General features: G+C 40.3%; 1 protein-coding gene across 1 annotated transcript in view; it reads right to left on the bottom strand.

The window, feature by feature from the left end:
* The window catches only part of mgat3a (beta-1,4-mannosyl-glycoprotein 4-beta-N-acetylglucosaminyltransferase a), a 36054-nt gene that overhangs the window by 13870 nt on the left and 613 nt on the right, over nt 1–21571 (bottom strand). The gene's annotated exons all lie outside the window — the stretch shown is intronic.

Consider the following 21571-nt stretch of genomic DNA (forward strand, 5'->3'; position numbering starts at 1 on the left):
AATGCTCAGTATTTGCATCTTTGTCATTTGACTGTCCTGCACTTTCTTTGCACGTTTGTGGTGCATGAAGCCTGTAAATGAGACGTTCAGCTTTCTCAACTCTGACTGAAGATCTCCTTCCTCTGGTTCTTCTTTAGTTTGTCCTGATGGGGTGTGTTTTGTTGAAACTCTCATTGAAATAGTTAACACTCTGTGTGAAGTCACATCATCTCAGCTCCTATAACAGCATGTCCTGAAGTGTTTTATTCCTCTGACACCACAGCAAGTATCACAGAACCCCACATCATACTGTTTATCAGGTTAGAGTTACAGTTAGTGCTGTAAAAGTTCATTCCTGTTGTCATGGACACCTTATAGCAGCTATAAACAGACATTCCCTCACCAGCTTCTCTCCATTTCTCTCAAATCATTCGTGACAAGCAGTGTACCCAGTTCATCGAAAACCAACCAACAGACTGAACTGTGTTCACCCAGGACTTTCAGCTGGCTACCAGTCCTTTGCACCATCTAAAAAATACATGACATCTCCAATCCTTCCCCCTCCCAACCTCATGGAATATACAGAGAGTCTTGTATGATGTGCTGTGGGTCCCTGCACTGGGTGTAGTTTTGAAAACAGGCTGGGACCCAGTATGTCTATGCCATTCTCTATTCCTGTGTTGATAAGAAATAGAAAACATAGAGCATATTTAACCCAGGGGGTAAACCAGTCTAGTCTCCTTCCTGTTTCAAAACAGCATCAGAGTGCTTCTAGACTTTCTGCAAAGTTAGCTCTTCTGAACATTAGATCACTTTCAAACAAGTCATTTTTAATTAATGATCTTATTTGCAAACACAATCTTGATTTTTTGCTTCTAACTGAAACATGGCTGGATCAAGCAAAGAGTGCTACCACCCTTATTGAAGCAGCTCCCCCAAATTTTAATTTCATGAGTGCTACCTGACATGGGAAAGATGGAGGGATCGCAAATATATTCAAAGCCTCTTTTCAATGTAAACAGTGCTCACTTGGTGATTTTACATCCTTTGAACACTTATGTGCACTTGTTACATGCTCTCCTAACATATTGTTATTAACTATTTACAGGCCTCCGAGACATTCAGCCAAAGTTTTTCTGGAAGAGTTTGGTGAACTGTTGTCAGTCATTTGCTTAGAGTTTGTCTTATTATATCTGGGGATTTTAACTTGCATGTAGATAATCTTGAAAGCACTTATGCCAGAGAACTACTTGCACTTACTGATAACTTCAACCTAGTACAACATGTACAGGGGCCGACCCACTCTCGTGGTCATACCCTTGACCTCGTTATTGCAAAGGGTCTTACTGTTTCTACTACTGTTGTTGACCTGGCCTTATCTGATCATTTCTGTGTTTTCTTTGATGTTTCTATGTCCCCTCACATTCAGAACAACTCAATGACTATGGGCAGGTGAGTCATAAATGACAACACATGTCTTCTCTTTGAGCAAGCTCTCTCACGGAGCTCAACTAAAATGTCAGACTCTGTAGACGACTTACTGGAAATTTTTAATTCAAATATGACCCAAATTATGGATGATATTGCTCCATTCAAAATCAAAAGAGTCAATGACAAGCAGAAAGCACCATGGAAGCAATACCCAGCTGTTAAACTGCTAAAGAGAGAATGTAGGAAGACTGAAAGAAAATGGCGCAAATCTAAACTTCACATCCATTATCAAATCCAGAAAGAGATGCTTTGTAAATATAATTATGAAATTGGTAAAGCAAGACAGTCTTTCTTCTCCAACATCATCAACAGGAATATGAACAATGCCTGTGTGCTATTTTCAACAGTAGAGAAGCTAACTAATCCCCCACCACAATTAGCACCTGAATTTCTCTCAGTTAATAAATGCAATGAGTTTGCATCCTTCTTCAAAGGTAAAACTGATAAAATATGGCAGAATATTGCTCATAATACAGTGGGGCAAAAAAGTATTTAGTCAGTCACCAATTGTGCAAGTTCTCCCACTTAAAAAGATGAGAGAGGCCTGTAATTTTCATCATAGGTATACCTCAGGGCGGCACGGTGGTGTAGTGGTTAGCGCTGTCACCTCACAGCAAGAAGGTCCTGGGTTCGAGCCCCGGGGTCGGCGAGGGCCTTTCTGTGTGGAGTTTGCATGTTCTCCCCGTGTTTGTGTGGGTTTCCTCCGGGTGCTCCGGTTTCCCCCACAGTCCAAAGACATGCAGGTTAGGTTAACTGGTGACTCTAAATTGACTGTAGGTGTGAATGTGAATGGTTGTCTGTGTCTATGTGTCAGCCCTGTGATGACCTGGCGACTTGTCCAGGGTGTACCCCGCCTTTCGCCCGTAGTCAGCTGGGATAGGCTCCAGCTTGCCTGCGACCCTGTAGAAGGATAAAGCGGCTAGAGATAATGAGATGAGATGAGGTATACCTCAACTATGAGAGACAAAATGAGAAAGAAAATCACATTGTCTGATTTTTAAAGAATTTATTTGCAAATTATGGTGGAAAATAAGTATTTGGTCAATAACAAAAGTTCATCTCAATACTTTGTTATATACCCTTTGTTGGCAATGACAGAGGTCAAGCGTTTTCTGTAAGTCTTCACAAGGTTTTCACACACTGTTGCTGGTATTTTGGCCCATTCCTCCATGCAGATCTCCTCCAGAGCAGTGATGTTTTGGGGCTGTCGCTGGGGAACATGGAGTTTCAACTCCCTCCAAAGATTTTCTATGGGGTTGAGATCTGGAGACTGGCCAGGACCTTGAAATGCTTCTTATAAAGCCACTCCTTCGTTGCCCAGGCGGTGTGTTTGGGATCATTGTCATGCTGAAAGACCCAGCCACGTTTCATCTTCAATGCCCTTACTGATGGAAGGAGGTTTTCACTCAAAATCTCATGATACATGGCCCTATTCATTCTTTCCTTTACACGGATCAGTCGTCCTGGTCCCTTTGCAGAAAAACAGCCCCAAAACATGATGTTTCCACCCCCATGCTTCACAGTAGGTATGGTGTTCCTTGGATACAACTCAGCATTCTTTCTCCTCCAAACACGACAAGTTGAGTTTTTACCAAAAAGTTCTATTTTGGTTTCATCTGACCATATGACATTCTCCCAATCCTCTTCTGGATCATCCAAATGCTCTCTAGCAAACTTCAGACGGGCCTGGACATGTACTGGCTTAAGCAGGGGGACATGTCTGGCACTGCAGGATTTGAGTCCCTGGCGGCGTAGTGTGTTACTGATGGTAGCCTTTGCTACTTTGGTCCCAGCTCTCTGCAGGTCATTCACTAGGTCCCCTCGTGTGGTTCTGGGATTTTTGCTCACCATTCTTGTGATCATTTTGGCCCCACGGGGTGAGATCTTGCATGGAGTCCTAGATCGAGGGAGATTATCAGTGGTCTTGTATGTCTTCCATTTTCTAATAATTGCTCCCACAGTTGATTTCTTCACACCAAGCTGCTTACCTATTGCAGATTCAGTCTTCCCAGCCGGGTGCAGGTCTACAATTTTGTTTCTGGTGTCCTTTGACAGCTCTTTGGCCTTGGCCATAGTGGAGTTTGGAGTGTGACTGTTTGAGGTTGTGGACAGGTGCCTTTTATACTGATAACGAGTTCAAACAGGTGCCATTAATACAGGTAAGGAGTGGAGGACAGAGGAGCCTCTTAAAGAAGAAGTTACAGGTCTGTGAGAGCCAGAAATCTTGCTTGTTTGTAGGTGACCAAATACTTATTTTACCGAGGAATTTACCAATTAATTCATTAAAAATCCTACAATGTGATTTCCTGGATTCTTTCCCCCCATTTTGTCTCTCATAGTTGAGGTATACCTATGATGAAAATTACAGGCCTCTCTCATCTTTTTAAGTGGGAGAACTTGCACAATTGGTGACTGACTAAATACTTTTTTGCCCCACTGTATATCTCAGTTGCAAATAACTGAAAAGCTGCAATCACCAGTGACACAGACAGACAATTTCAACACAATGTCAGAATTTTGTTTGATTGATTATGAGACTCTTGAAAAAACTGCACAAAATCTCAGTTCCTCAACATCTGAATTGGACATTCTGCCCACCAACTTTTTTAAGTCTCTTCTTCACCTCATAATTACAGATGTGCTTCAGATCATAAATACATCCCTAGAGACTGGCATTTTTCCTGTGTCCCTGAAAAAAGCTGTTGTAAAGCCCCTACTTAAAAAGAATAATCTGGATGCTTCAGTATTGAACAACTACAGGCCAATATCAAATCTACCATTCATTGGGAAAATCCTTGAAAAAATTGTCTTCAATCAATTAACTGCCTTCTTGATATCAAACAGCTGCTTTGATAACTTTCAGTCAGGATTTCGTGCCAGTCACAGCACTGAAACAGCGCTGATTAAAGTTATAAATGACATACGTCTTAATACTGATGCAGGCAAAACATCGGTCCTGGTGTTACTGGACCTCAGTGCAGCTTTTGATACTGTTGATCACAACATACTGCTATATCAACTTGAACACTGGGTTGGGTTGACTGGTAAAGTTATCAATTGGTTAAAATCATACTTAAAAGATAGAAGCTTCTTTGTTACCATGGGAAATTGTACCTCAACATCAATGTTCTTGACCTGTGGTGTCCCCCAGGGGTCGATCCTTGGACCATTACTATTCAACCTTTATATGCTCCCACTTGGACAAATTATCAAGAACAACTCAATTTTCTATCATTGCTATGCAGATGACACCCAAATTTATTTTGCTCTATCACCTAATGATTATGCCCCCCTTGAATGTCTCTACCAGTGTATCGACCAAATCAACAACTGGATGTCACAAAATTTTCTTCAGCTGAACACAGATAAAACAGAAGTAATTTTATTTGAGGAAAAAAGATGAAAGACTCAGGATTACCACTATTCTTGATACAAAGGGGATTAAAACAAAAGATATGGTTAAAAATCTTGGTGTTTTCATTGACAGCAAGCTAAACTTTGACAGTCACATGAAAGCAATCACTAAATCGGCATTTTATCACTTAAAAAACATTTCCAAACTAAGAGGACTTATGTCAAAAAATGATCTGGAAAAACTTGTACATGCCTTCATCTCTAGTAGGGTTGACTACTGCAATGGCTTTTTCACAGGCCTGCCAAAAAAGACCATCAAACGACTTCAGGTGATTCAAAATGCAGCAGCTAGGATTCTCACACGAACAAAAAGAACAGAGCACATTACTCCAATTCTAAGGTCCCTTCACTGGCTTCCAGTAAGCTACAGAATTGACTTTAAAGCATTGCTGCTGGTGTACAAATCTCTAAATGGTACAGGGCCCAATTACCTCTCTGATATGTTGCAGCGGCCTAACCCAATCAGATCTACCAGATCGCAGCAGCAAAATTTACTGGTAAAACCTGTTGTTAAAACAAAGTGTGGTGAAGCAGCTTTTAGCTACTATGCAGTACAGTTATGGAACCAACTCCCAGAGGACATCAAAAATGCTCCTGCTGTTGGCAGATTCAAATCTAAAGACCAAGCTGTTCTCAGATACTTTCTGCTAATTGATAAATGTCATCATCTTTACATGTTTTAAACTTTACTTAACTTTTACAGTCTTTGCATGTTTTAAACTTTACTTAACTTTTATTCCATTTTATTCTGCTGTTTTTTTACTGAACTTTTACTTCATTTTATTATTTTATTTCTACTATTGCTTAATTCTCATCTCATCTCATCTCATTATCTCTAGCCGCTTTATCCTTCTACAGGGTCGCAGGCAAGCTGGAGCCTATCCCAGCTGACTACGGGCGAAAGGCGGGGTACACCCTGGACAAGTCGCCAGGTCATCACAGGGCTGACACATAGACACAGACAACCATTCACACTCACATTCACACCTACGGTCAATTTAGAGTCACCAGTTAACCTAACCTGCATGTCTTTGGACTGTGGGGGAAACCGGAGCACCCGGAGGAAACCCACGCAGACACGGGGAGAACATGCAAACTCCACACAGAAAGGCCCTCGCCGGCCCCGGGGCTCGAACCCAGGACCTTCTTGCTGTGAGGCGACAGCGCTAACCACTACACCACCGTGCCGCCCTGCTTAATTCTCATATTTTTATTTTTCTCTCTTCTTCCCCCTTTATTTTATGTAATTTTATTTTTTATTGTTTACTGTTTTGCCTTTACCTCTGTAAAGCACATTGAACTGCCACTGTGTATGAAATGCGCTATATAAATAAACTTGACTTGCCTTGCCTTGTCTCTCTTGAAGTGAATAAAACAAAAACCTTGAGGAATCGTGAACTCCTCTGTCCTCGACATGAGTTCCAACTTCACCTCTGACTGTTACAGAGCGCTGACACTGGAAACTCCTTCCAGCAAACTTCACCACATCAAGGATTTTGAAAATCTTTTTCATGTGGATCATTCACCATATGAATCCCTGTGAAAGAACTGTTGCTATAGAAACCATAATGTATTTGAATGTACACTTGTCACATGCAGCTGCACCACTGTCAGAGCTGCTGTTATAGAAAATTAATCAATACCTTCTGACCAACAGTGTTAAATGTAAATATAAATGGATAAAAATTACAGCATCATTCTTTAAGTAGATAGTGTGACTAAAGTCACAGTGATTTGTGCTAGCTGTCACAAAGCAGGATGTCTGGTTACCATACCTGTCAGAGACGGGTGGAGATGAATGTACAGTTAGGTCCATAAATATTTGGACAGAGACATTTTTCTAATTTTGGTTCTGTACATTACCACAATGAATTGTGAACAAAACAATTCAGATGCAGTCGAAGTTCAGACTTTCAGCTTTAATTCAGTGGGTTGAACAAAATGATTGCATAAAAATGTGAGGAACTAAAGCATTTTTTAAACATAATCCCTTCATTTCAGGGGCTCAAAAGTAATTGGACAAATTAAATAATTGTAAATAAAATTTTCATTTCTAATACTTGGTTGAAAACCCTTTGTTGGCAATGACTGCCTGAAGTCTTGAACTCATGGACATCACCAGACACTGTGTTTCCTCCTTTTTAATGCTCTGGCAGGCCTTTACTGCAGCAGTTTTCAGTTGCTGTTTGTTTGTGGGCCTTTCTGTCTGAAGTTTAGTCTTTAACAAGTGAAATGCTGCTCAATTGGGTTGAGATCAGGTGACTGACTTGGCCATTCAAGAATATTCCACTTCTTTGCTTTAATAAACTCCTGGGTTGCTTTGGCTTTATGTTCTGGGTCATTGTCCATCTGTATTATGAAACGCCGACCAATCAGTTTGGCTGCATTTGGCTGGATTTGAGCACACAGTATGTCTCTGAATACCTCAGAATTCATCCGGCTGCTTCTGTCCTGTGTCACATCATCAATAACACTAGTGATCCAGTGCCACTGGCAGCCATGCATGCCCAAGCCATCACACTGCCTCCGCCGTGTTTTACAGATGATGTGGTATGCTTTGGATCATGAGCTGTACCACGCCTTCGCCATACTTTTTTCTTTCCATCATTCTGGTAGAGGTTGATCTTGGTTTCATCTGTCCAAAGAATGTTCTTCCAGAACTGTGCTGGCTTGTTTAGATGTTTTTTAGCAAAGTCCAATCTAGCCTTTTTATTCTTGAGGCTTATGAGTGGCTTGCACCGTGCAGTGAACCCTCTGTATTTACTTTCATGCAGTCTTCTCTTTATGGTAGATTTGGATATTGATGTGCCTACCTCCTGGAGAGTGTTGTTCACTTGGTTGGCCGTTGTGAAGGGGTTTCTCTTCACCATGGAAATTATTCTGCGATCATCCACCACTGTTGACTTCTGTTGGTGTCCAGATCTTTTTGCATTGATGAGTTCACCAGTGCTTTCTTTCTTTCTCAGGGTTTTTTTCTGTTTTCGCAGTTTAAGGATGGCTTGTTTCACCTGCATGGAGAGCTCCTTTGACCACATGTTTTCTTCACAGGAAAATCTTCCAAATGCAAGCACCACACCTCAAATAACTCCAGGCCTTTTATCTGCTTAATTGAGAATGACATAACGAAGGAATCGCCCACACCTGCCCATGAAATAGCCTTTGAGTCAATTGTCCAATTACTTTTGGTCCCTTTACAAACAGGGTGGCACATGTTAAGGAGCTGAAACTCCTAAACCCTTCATCCAATTTTAATGTGGATACCCTCAAATGAAAGCTGAAAGTCTGGACTTTATGTCCATGTCCATTATATAACTATAACTTGAATATGTTTCAGTAAACAGGTAAAAAAAACAAAATTTGTGTCAGTGTCCAAATATATATGGACCTAACTGTATATGCAGAAGATATTTATTAAGAAAAGTGCAATCAGGTAAACAGTCCAAATCGGAAAGCATAAATGAGAAACAATAAACAAGCAGTAGGTCGGGCGAGGCACAAACAGAATATCGTAGGCACAAACAAAGGCGGAATCAAAGGAACTAGGAATTCAGAAACCAGGAAATCAAAACAACATATGGCTGGACAGGCCGTCTGGTGTACCGGGCAAAATCCCGGTGGCCTAACGGTCCAAGTGGCCTGACGGTCCAAGATATTAATTAAATAATAATTATAATAATAATAATTTTACTTTGAAACTGGCGGTCCAGCGCATAATATAGAGTCGCGGTGCCCTATTGGTCTATTTTCAGTGGACTGAACCAATCAGCGGCGCTCTGGCACCCCCACCCTTCCCATGCCCCTTCCCTGCACCGAATCAGCTTCGCCGAGATTTTGCCCGGTTCGTAGATTACCTGTGGAAGGATGGAGAAACCAAAAACGCAAAGGCGGCGCGGCGAGGCTGCGAGAGAAAAAAATTAAACAGCTCGAAGCAGATGCAGCAAAATGTTCAAAAATAACAGACCTGTTCACTGGAGGGACTGCTGTAGCCTCCACATTGTCCCAGTTTGAGGTTTTTGAAAGGGAACCCGATGCCGAGGGACAGAATGAGGGAAGTGTAGCACAGCAGCAGCCGGTAAGCAAGCAGTAACGTTAGGACTAACTTAGGATAATAGGGACTTTAAGGTGATGGAAGTAAGCAACGTTAACTCTATATCACACGAGAATCATGAGCAACTGTTATTTTTACATGTCGTAGCAGTTGCATTAAATAGTGCTTTGCTTTCGTTTCTGTTCCACCATGCGAGTTCCAGAACAGGCGAGGTCGCGAGGACCATGTTTTTACTGTACAAGCATGCCCGAAAACAACTCCAGTCCTTTCTTTTTGGTAACCTTGGTTGGTGTCATGTACACGTTTATCTTATGATTAGGGCGTATTAAAAAATAAATGTGTACCCTTATGAAAAACACCCTGCGTTGTACTGCAGTAGGCCTATCTGCCGTTTTTATTTTGCAGTAGTATTGCAGTATACTATCATGCCTTCTGCAGTAAAAGCAATATTTTGCACACGGAAAAAATGGACTACAAAAATACTGCACTTTACAGCATTACACTGCATAATGCAATATTTTAGACGTGGGAATATTACAGCACTACAGAAAAATGGCAGTTTTCATGTTATACATTGCAGTTTTTTCATAAGGGTAACTGAATACTGAGAGATTACTGAATAGAGTGGAGTGTATGTGTTGATGGTTAAGGTTGTTGCCCAGTTTTTCTAGGTTGTTCCAAATAGATTTATTTAATCAATTAATTATTTATGGAGTAGTTTATAAATTGCAATATTCTATCCCTCTCTTCCTGTCTCGTCAAGCCAGGCTCTTGTGGCAGGTGAGGTTGAAGAGAGTGAAGACACAGTAGATTACTTTTCACGACCAGAGCCTGGTAGGATGCAAGCGTTTTTAATGCATCATACCAAACAAGATGCTACAAACACAATTGTAAAGAGGGTGTTCACTAACAAAGATGGCACAAGCAGGAAGTGGCTGACGTCCTGTAATCAACATCATGCTTTATTCTGTTTTGTATGCTTGGCTTTTAGCAAGACTACTGATTCCAGCATATTCATAACTGGGATGTCAGACTGGAGACATGCCCACCAGAGAGCTGTAGAGCATGAAAAAAGCATGGCAAATAGAGCCTGTGCTGAAGCTTATTTCTTAAACTGTTCAGAAGCTGACATAAACAGTCTGCTTAGGGGAAGACAGCTCACTGTTCACAGAGAGCAGATCAAGAGGAGGCACCAGGTCTTAGAGCGTGTTGTTGAAGTTGTCCGAGTAATAGGGAAGAGGGGCCTGAGCTACAGACACGAAGAGAATGAGACTGAGCTATCTACCAAGTGAGTAAACATAATACACCTCACTACAATATAAAAGTGTGATGACCCTGAGGTTGTTTTGAACATTTATTAACTTGTATGTACCTAACCTTAAATTGTTTTAATGTCTTCCTTTTCCTTTCTGTCTGTGTACTTGTGTGTGTGATTGGCTGCAGGTGGGATGATTACGAGAGTGACTGTGTCAGTGTGTAGGTGTGTCCAAGTAGCAGATTGAACTGAAGACTGCAGATAAGGTCGGTTCCTCCCCTTGGCCAGGATGTAACAACCGTAAAAAAAAATGTACATTGCTTCATGGAAAACATACTTAAACAAGTGCAATGAGAGATAGCAACCTGGCCCCAACCAGTGTGTTTGGCTCCCCGTAAAGACGGCACACACACACACACTGCAGGGGGACAGACAGACAGACTAACAGACGGGGTCATTGCAATACCTGGCCAAACCTCCTCCGGGGGGGCAGGTTACTAGTCGTTTGTACTCCGGTAATTATGAGCCTGTCGAAGTCTTAATATTGGCCTGCGTAAGTCAAAAATGCCCGGCCCGTTTTTTTGTCCCAGTCCAACCCTGCTCAGTAATGTGTCTAAACTACTCAATACTTCACAATCTGAGTTAGTCTTTGGCATCCTTATATATGCACACTGATTGCACCTTAATCCAGTGCCAGTGTGTCATTAGTGGGGCGTGCACATGAATCAGTTCGCAGTGCGCTTGTCAGCCAACATATGCGGGTGTGACAGTACCCTATAGATCCAGAACTGTAAGAGATAGAGCATGATGCTTAGTGAGGTAAAGTTGTGCCCTGATGCCCTGAACAAATTTGTTTTTAAAAACTGACTGAAAAAATCATGAAAATTGACAGAGTTATAAATGATTGAAAAAAAATCCCGTTTTTCATGGATCATTCTGGATCAGTGATCCAGATCAGTACCAAAAGTCATAGCAATGTCATTCAGTCCAGAGGTATTCTTCATGTGAAATTTGGTGATGATTGGTGGAAAACTGAGGGAGAAATAGCATCCTAAAAAACGTTAGGAGAAAATAAAAAGAAGAAGAAGAAAAATCCTGAGTGAGAGTAACAATTTGCACCAGTGCTGCTAGCATAAATAAATAAATGAAAGAAAGAAAGCCTCTGGCAAACTGCTGTGGTGTAAGAGGAATAAAACTCTGTTACAGGAAAATAGCATCACTCTTATATACATAACAGTTCCTCCAGTTCATCACTGTGTCTACGTTTAACAGCAGCAAACACTTCATTCATTCATTCATTCATTCATTCATTCTGTCTGTCTGTCTGTCTGTCTGTCTGTCTGTCTGTCTGTCTGTCTTTCTCCAAGCATTTATTTAACCTGATAATTGTGTGACTAGCAGCTTGTGTTCTTGCTCTACTGTTATACTGTGGTGTATGAGGCATTGGTCCAACATGCCTGCTTTGGACTTCGCACTTGTTGACAAAATCATCCAACCCTCTGAGCAGGTCTGATCAACATTTCATCCACATCATGTGATCCTGACACAGTGTATTTCCAACACAGACATGTCTCTGATCTCTGTCCTCATAAACATGGGTTGAAAAGTACAGTGTATGTGATTTGCAGTGGTGCTTGAATGCTGCTTGTTCTAAACATCAGTAATAAATGCATACAGTGGTGCTTGAAAGTTTGTGAACCCTTTAGAATTTTCTATATTTCTGCATAAATATGACCTCAAACATCATCAGATTTTTACACAAGTCCTAAAAGTAGATAAAGAGAACCCAGTTAAACAAATGAGACACAAATATTATACTTGGTCATTTATTTATTATTTTAGAAATAATATTTTAGAAATCTCCTTTGTTCATGCCATGATATACTTCCACAAACATGTGTTGTGAAGATCAGACTTTGATAGATCCCTGTTCTTTAAATAAAACAGGGTGCCCACTCACACCTGATTGTTATCCCATTGATTGAAAACACCTGACTCTAATTTCACCTTCAAATTAACTGCTAATCCTAGAGGTTCACATACTTTTGCCACTCACAGATATGTAATATTGGATCATTTTCCTCAATAAATAAATGACCAAGTATAATATGTTTGTCTCATTTGTTTAACTGGGTTCTCTTTATCTACTTTTAGGACTTGTGTGAAAATCTGATGATGTTTTAGGTCATATTTATGCAGAAATACAGAAAATTCTAAAGGGTTCACAAACTTTCAAGCACCACTGTAAATCTGACATGTGCAGTAACATTTTATAGCCTGATCGAGAACTTTGCCTTGGCCTTGTTATGATTGTTCCATTGGCTTCCTGATGCAGGTTGTTTAGGTGACAATCTCTGTTTTCTGCACGACTTCTCATGGCGACTTCTCATACCATCTGACTGCTCCAGAACTAACTTAACGGTTTCACACCAACCAACAGGGGTGAATAATTATGCAAAATCACAACATTTAGGTGTATTATATTCTACTGTAAAGTAGGGTGGCATGGTGGTGTAGTGGTTAGCACTGTTGCCTCACTGCAAGAAGGTACCCTTGGAACTAAGGAAGCCATGGCCTAATGGTTAGAGAAGCAGCCTTGGGACCAAAAAGTCATGAGTTCAATTCCCTGGACAGCAGGAATGGCTGAAGTGCCCTTGAGCAAGGCATCTAACCGCCAACTGCTCCCCAGGCTCCTCTGGGTATGTTGTATATCACTCTGGATAAGAGCATCTGCTAAATACCATTAATATTATGTAATGTTCTGGGTTCAAACCTCATGGCCAACAGGGGCCTTTCTGTGTGGTGTTTGCATGTTCTCACAATTCAAAAACATGTAGATTAGGTAAAATACCCAGCCACTGGGGTTGTACAAGCCAGTGCATACTTAGTGCTTGATCCCAAGCCCGGATAGATTGGGGAGGGTTGTGTCAGGAAGGGCATCTGGTGTAAAACCTATAACAAATCACATATGTGGATCTACACCGTGTCTGTTTGTGGTGAGCCCGAACAGGAGCAGCTGAAAGAAGAAGAAGATGATATCCGGTCATAAACGATCTTAACATTCCCACCACTTCACTATTATGAGTGATTTTATCTAGCTTCTTGATCTAACCATGACCTGGAGAAATGTATAATAAAGGTGTGTAGTCACCTGTTCTCACTTCCACACCCACATGACTTCTTGAGCTGTTTGTCATTTTCAGTGTTGTCACACACAAGATCTTGTGAAAGATCTTCGAAAATGATATTACATTTTTTCCCCTAACTTCCTCATTCTCACAGGATATTGTTTAACCCCCGAGTTTAATACAGAGGAACAGAAGCAACTTTCTTTTGAGAAATGCTTATACAGGCTGTTTCACAATCATGGCTGCCCTTAGCAAAAAGTAGTATACAGTACTTAAAGTTCATTTTATTAAGTATGCTTCAGTTTACAGTTTTTTTTTCAATTGCTTACACACAAAACCTTTATATATTACACTATTTCTAAACTCTGTCACTCAAACTTCACAACTCCACCTCAAATCAGCAAAACCATAAACTAATTCTCAGCCTTGACACAGTTTTCAATTTAGCTATTCACTTTCTGCAAATCAATACACACAATTCTCTACCTAACACACGAAAATCTAACAGGAAGTAACTTGATTTCCTATTTCAAACACAACCAATCAAAATGCCACACTTATTCCTCAGTGCCTCAGACTATGTCCTCATAGGTGTAAACAATAATTGCTTTAATGAACACCAACCAATCACTGCCTGTCATAGGCCTATAAACAGGGTAAAGGTCAAGTTATCAGTCTTGAACAATGGATAACAACAATGCAGAGAGAGCCAGGGGAGTCAGAGGAAGGCACAGAGGACAAGGAGTTCGGGTTTGTGGAGGACGCTTTGGAAGGGGAGCAGGAAGAGGACAAGGACGAGTTGAAGGAGGAAGGGACGAAGAACCAAGAAGAATAGTCTCTGATGAGATTAGGGCTACTCTGATTGATCACTTGATCAATCATGGGTTGACCATGAGAGAGGCTGGACTCAGAGTCCAGCCCAACTTGAGTCGATTTACAGTGGCAGCCATAATTCGAACTTTTCGAAATGAGAACAGGTATGCAACAATCAACAGTACTGTAATGTACATGTACATGTAATAGCCATTCCTGCATAGCTGTAAAATACATGTATACTATTGTAGCTCCAAGCATCCATTTTACTGCACTACACTGTATGAATGGTCACAGGGCAGTACAACCTTGACTTTATACAGCACTCTTACAGTACTACTGTATTTCTGAATTTTCTAGAGTGGAAAGACAAAAGCATCATGGAGGATGAGGTTGTATATTTTCACAAGAGCAGGAGACTGCAATTGTGAATATGGTTTTGGCAAATAATGCCATTAGAATCTGTGAGATTCAAAATCATATTTTGGAAGACATCACCATATTCAACAATATTGATGCTGTTAGTCTAGCTACGATACATCGGGTCCTCCAGAGGAATCAGTTACAGATGAAGCAGCTGTACAGGGTCCCATTTGAAAGGAACTGTGACAGAGTCAAGAACCTGCGGTGTGACTATGTGGAGGTATGTACATAGCACTGCCAGTACATCAGACTTTCACCTGCTGAGACAGACTATTGTATTGTGTGTATCCTAATCTATTCTTTTGTCCAATACAGAGAATTTTGGAGATGGATGCCCACCCCATCCTCCATGAATACATTTATGTGGATGAGGTGGGATTCAACCTCACAAAGTCAAGATGGAGGGGGAGAAACATCATTGGACAGAGGGCAATTGTTAATGTCCCAGGCCAACGTGGAGGAAATGTCACCATGTGTGCCACCAAACACAGAATGGTGTCCTGCAACACCATGCAACACTTGGCCCCTATAACACTGGCCATATCCTAACATTTCTGGATAATATTCATGGTATTCTTGCTCCAAAGGAAGAGAATCCAGAACAGGCAAGATTTGTGGTTATATGGGATAATGTCAGTTTTCATCACTCCCAGCTGGTCCAAAATTGGTTTGTCAACCATCCCCATTTTTCTGTTGTCAACCTGCCTCCATAGTCACCATTTCTTAACCCAATCAAAGAATTCTTCTCAACATGGCGTTGGAAAGTGTATGATCATTGTCCCTATGCCCGCCTTACACTTCTCCAGGCAATGGAGGAAGCATGTGGTGACATTGATGCTGCTTCTATCCAAGGTTGGATACGCCACACAAGACGATTCTTTCCTCAGTGTTTGGCAAGAGAAAATATAGCATGCGATGTTGATGAAATATTGTGGCCAGACCCAGCCCGGAGGAGAGACTGATCCTAAATACACACCCAACTTGCTCTCCCCATCAACAAACACACACTTTTTCATACATGTCTATTTTTTGGTTGCTGTATCACCATATGTGGTGGTTGGTGTACTTTGCTTTCTTTTTTTTCTTATATGCTGTACAATACTGCATTCACAACAGCAACTGATTTATTCAGAAAATTTAATATTTTTGGTTCCAATATTGCTTGTGTTGACTTCTATTTGCATAATACTGTATTTTCATTCTTGTATGGCAATATATATAAAAAAACAAAAACAAAAGAGCTTTAGATTTAGAGCAACAGTGTGTAAATGATATACACACGTATGTGATACTATGGGAAATGTGTTTATGATGTGAGACAAATGCTTGCTTTTGAGGTGTGTTTAGAATATTCTGAATACTGTGTTTCATTTTGTAGGAGATAGTGCGCTTTTTGCATTTCATGTGAGCAATAGTTGGATTTGTGTGTAAAGTTTTGAGAAAAAGACACAGAGCTTTGAAAATGCGTGTAAGCAGTTGAAAATAACTAAGTATACCAAGTATACTACAGACCATGCACTTTTAGTGTACTAGAAAGTATACAAATTTAATACTTTTTCGGACTAAATTGGAACATTTCAAGTTTATAAAAGTATACTTTAAAGTTCATTTTAAGTTTGCAAAAGTACACTTTAAAGTATACAACAAGTACACTCATCTATATACTATCAATGTACTTGGTATATCCCTCTCGTATGCTTAACGTATACCACAAGTACACTTATCAATATACTGCCATTGTACTAGTTATATACTTTGAGTCCCTATTTTTAGTTTATTATTGTATACTTTAAGTATACTGTTATAAACGTTGGTTATTTCACTAGTTTACTTGTTATACTTTAAGTTTGCTTGGCATATTACTTGTAGCTTACTATTTATATACTGGAAATATACTCCTTAAAATTTCGATTACGTTCATTATGTCTTATATTAAATATAGTTAGTTTTTTTTTTCTTTTTTATCAGACATCTAGTTTTTGGGTTTGTTTACCTGACATGTTTCGACGTACGACTGTCGTCTTCCTCAGAGTGTCACCGGATGTTATTGGTGACGCATCTTTTATCAGCTGATGTTTCTGAAGGCGTGGCCTTCCTGTCTGGTTTGACAGGTCGGTCACGCCTTCTACTGTCTGTTCGTCCCCTGCAAGATGGCACTCCAGGTGTGGGAGAGCATGTATGCTCCCTCATCCCGGTTGATGGTCCTCGGGCTTCGCTTACAGATCTCCATGGCCTCCCTGATCCAGCGCTGATGTTTGTTATCTTCTGTGCGGATGACTCTGGCATTCCCCCAGTCCATAATATGATTTTCCCTTTTGCAGTGATCTATTATAGCTGATTTATAATTTTCCTGTTGTGCCTTTTCTTTTATTGTTCGGAAACTCAAAACAACTGGCAGAAGAACTAAAAAACATAAAAATGCAGCAAGACGAAGTTTTCATATCACATGACGTCATATCTCTGTTCACCAGAACACCCACGGAAGCCACCATACAGATAGTACAAGAAAAATTAAAAACAGACAGGACGCTCAAGAAACGCACAAACCTCACTGTACAAGACATCACTCAGCTCCTTCAATTCATCGCCACATCCACATACTTTCAGTTCAGGAATATAATTTACAGACAGAAGGAAGGTTTTGCCATGGGAGACCCACTATCAGCCATCATGTGCGGCTTTTTCATGGAAGATCTGGAGCAGAAAGCACTCACTACAATACCAGCAGATTACAGGCCAACACTCTGGAAACGTTACGTGGATGACATACTAGAAAAAGTGAAGAGGGGACACACTCAACAACTCACCGACCATCTCAACACCATAGATAATACCGGTAATATAAAATTCACACATGAAGAAGAAACGGAGCAGTCAATAGCATTTTTGGATTTAAAAATACATCACACAGAAGATGGGGACAACAAAATAAAAGTACACAGAAAACCCACACACACCGACCAATATTTAAATTGGACTTCCGAACACCCCATAATGCACAAAATATCAGTAGTCAGAATATTACATGAATGCACAGCAATAATTACAGATCCACAGGACAAAGAACAGGAGAAACAACATATACAACACGCACTGAAGGCATGTCAATATCCACAATGGGCAATATCCAAAGGGGCAGAACAGGTTAAGAACAACAAAACACAGAAGAAAGAGAAAAAACAAACCAACAAACAAGAACACAGGGGAGTAGTTACATTACCATACATTAGGGGAATAACTGAACGCATTCAAAGAGCAATGAGGAAACACAACATTAACACACCTGTCAAACCATACACAACACTCCGTCAGATCCTGGTTCATCCCAAAGACAGAATACATCCGGACAACAGATGCAACACCATATATGAGATTCCATGCCAATTATGCAATAAAACTTACATTGGGGAGACAGGAAGGAGTTTCAACACAAGAAAAAATGAACATAAGAAAGAGTGCGAAAAGGAGACAGCTACAAGACAAACCCGAACAATAAAAGAAAAGGCACAACAGGAAAATTATAAATCAGCTATAACAGATCACTGCAAAAGGGAAAATCATATTATGGACTGGGGGAATGCCAGAGTCATCCGCACAGAAGATAACAAACATCAGCGCTGGATCAGGGAGGCCATGGAGATCCGTAAGCGAAGCCCGAGGACCATCAACCGGGATGAGGGAGCATACATGCTCTCCCACACCTGGAGTGCCATCTTGCAGGGGACGAACAGACAGTAGAAGGCGTGACCGACCTGTCAAACCAGACAGGAAGGCCACGCCTTCAGAAACATCAGCTGATAAAAGATGCATCACCAATAACATCCGTTGACACTCTGAGGAAGACGACAGTCGTACGTCGAAACACGTCAGGTAAACAAACCCAAAAACTAGATGTCTGATAAAAAAGAAAAAAAAAACTAACTATACTCCTTAAAGTATTCTTAAAGTTTACTCATACTGTATGTACACAAGAGTGGGATGCATTTACAAAATCACAAGACAGAATGTTGAAAACAAGTTTGATATATTTTCCAACATTTCGAACATTTCAAAAACAAAGACGTATGAAATCAAGTCCTTCCTTACTGGAGAAATTGATCAATAAAGTCAAGTCAAAAGTTTTTCTGTTTTTGTGTATGATTTTAAGGTACATAAAGATAATGCAATTGAGCACACATACGTACTATATACTGTAAAGTTTTAAACTGCAGCATTATCTCATCTCATCTCATTATCTCTAGCCGCTTTATCCTGTTCTACAGGGTCGCAGGCAAGCTGGAGCCTATCCCAGCTGAGCCTATCCCAGCGAAAGGCGGAGTACACCCTGGACAAGTCGCCAGGTCATCACAGGGCTGACACATAGACACAGACAACCATTCACACTCACATTCACACCTACAGTCAATTTAGAGTCACCAGTTAACCTAACCTGCATGTCTTTGGACTGTGGGGGAAACCGGAGCACCCGGAGGAAACCCACGCAGACACGGGGAGAACATGCAAACTCCACACAGAAAGGCCCTCGCCGGCCACGGGGCTCGAACCCGGACCTTCTTGCTGTGAGGCGACAGCGCTAACCACTACACCACCGTGCCGCCACTCCAGCATTATATTATATTAATATATAAATTAAATGTTAAGCATGAGTCAATGACTTGACCTTATTATGCACTTGGAGCAAGATATACTAAGTATTACTACTTTGTGGCAGAAAAACATAAAAAGTATACTAAAGTATAAGTTTTAGTATTAAAGTATAAGTGTAAATCTTAGTATTAATGTACTTAGTCTTAGACTTTTGTTTATACTTTTCAGTATAAGCCAAGTATACTTCACTATACTATTCTTAAGTGTATAAAATATAGTTTATAAAAAGTCAACTTCAAGTATACTTCCTCAGTTTTAGTAAAAAATAAGTATACTCATAGTACACTTGAATAAACTTCTTTTTGCTAAGGGTGTGTTTCTGAAGAACACCAACGAACTCCTGCAGGTCCAATACTGTAAATATACACCAGAGTTTCTTCTACTTTCTTTTACAGGGACATACCTACAGCCCCACCCACAGCCCCACCTACAGCACTAACATCTCTTATAAGTTCTTATTAATATGTCAAACGTGGCTCAGTTTTGACCTTGTGCTCATTTCATTTAATTCTACTTTCATTTTAGTGGTTAAATTCAGAATTGCATGTTTTAGCATTAACTCGATTTTATTTTAGGACGTATTCAGTACTTTCATTCACAATAGAAAGATATTTAAGTGGAAGCTACTTTTTTTTTTTGAAAACAAAGTGCCTCCGATGGTATCTTCTGTCCGTCAAAAATGTCCTCTCCGGAAATCACTCACCATATGATGAGGTTGTAAAATGATTTTTTTAAAGAAAATATTTGTCTCTTTTGAAACAGAATACTGTATTCTGTTGCTGCGCAGTAAAAACAGGACTTGTAACAAATACAAGTATGAGACAGATTTGCAGCAGAGCTTCACATGTGGTAGCAATGTGAGTCTGATAGAAAGTGTCCTCTTGGGAAAACCACAAGGATCGTCCCCACTTCAGCTGTAATTACAGTAATTACAGTCCCAGAGTTGAAGCTGTTCTGTACGGAGGAATGGGCTAAAATTCCTCCAAGCCGGTGTGCAGGACTGATCAACAGTTACCGCAAACGTTTAGTTGCAGTTATTGCTGCACAAGGGGGTCACACCAGATACTGAAAGCAAAGGTTCACATACTTTTGCCTCTCACAGATATGTAATATTGGATAATTTTCCTCAATAAATAAATGACCAAGTATAATATTTTTGTCTCATTTGTTTAACTGGGTTCTCCTTATCTACTTTTAGGGCTTGTGAGAAAATCTGATGTTTTAGGTCATATTTATGCAGAAATATAGAAAATTCTAAAGAGTTCACAAACTTTCAAGCACCACTGTATATTTGTGACACAGTAAAGGCTTTTATATAAACAGCATGATTTGTTGTTACTTTTTTTTTAAACTATCCTGTAAGCAAACACTTTCACATCAATGATGAACATTTGTGTGCCACTGTCAAATGGTGCAGTTGGAGTCTTGTTCCCGGATTCGACTCAGATCAACAGTGGACTCGACTTGAAATTTTCTTTAATGACTTGGACTTGACTCGAATTTGAACACAGAGGACTCGAGACTGTACTCGGACTCGAGGTTTAGTGACTCAACTACAACACTGACTCTAGTGTGGTTTGAAAAGATTTTTGGGAAGTGCTGCTAAAATGCATCTTAGATTCAATTTCGGTTTATTTTTGAGAATCATGTGATACATTAATCCTTTTTTAATTTGATTTCAGCACTCTTAAGATTATTGTTCTTCACCCTGTCTGCGATCCCAATAAAGTCTGACCTGAAGTCTGTAATAGACTGTGTGACAGTGAGTCAGATTATATGATGAAGATCCTCTGACGATAGATCTGTGATTAAACAAAATGACGACACTACTTACTCCATCAGCGTGATCTGGAAATGAACTCATGCAGAAAACCAGCTCACGGAAATGCAAAGTGAGCTTGAGGTGAGAAGATTTTTCATACCGTATGTGTAGCTGCCCCATCCGTGAATTTGCTGCCCTCCTATCGGTGGATTTTAGACAAGCTTCGTAGCAGTTTATTCGACAGTGACACTCCACTCACACAACCGTGTTTAGTCATATTTGCATGAAATCAAGACACACTGATGCGACGCTGATTTCAACTCATCGAAGACGTGTGATTTTTGTGTTACAGGAAGATCTCATACAGCGTAAAGCCAACTTCAGAGAAACTGCAGTGTGTAATAGATCCATGCCACGAGATTCGTTCTGCTCCACAGGAGAACAAACCTGCTCAGCCCTGCCCCTTTTCTTTAATACACATGACAACGTTATTAATGAGGAATAATCATTTAAACACAGTAATGCAGTCAAACAGAAACATTTTCATCAACTCAGGAACAAAGTGGAAAAGAAATGGGTTCGGATTCATTCTCATTAACACAAGCTGCAAA

This window comes from Neoarius graeffei, chromosome 22 (assembly GCF_027579695.1).
Source record: "Neoarius graeffei isolate fNeoGra1 chromosome 22, fNeoGra1.pri, whole genome shotgun sequence".
Taxonomy (NCBI): Eukaryota; Metazoa; Chordata; class Actinopteri; order Siluriformes; family Ariidae; genus Neoarius; species Neoarius graeffei.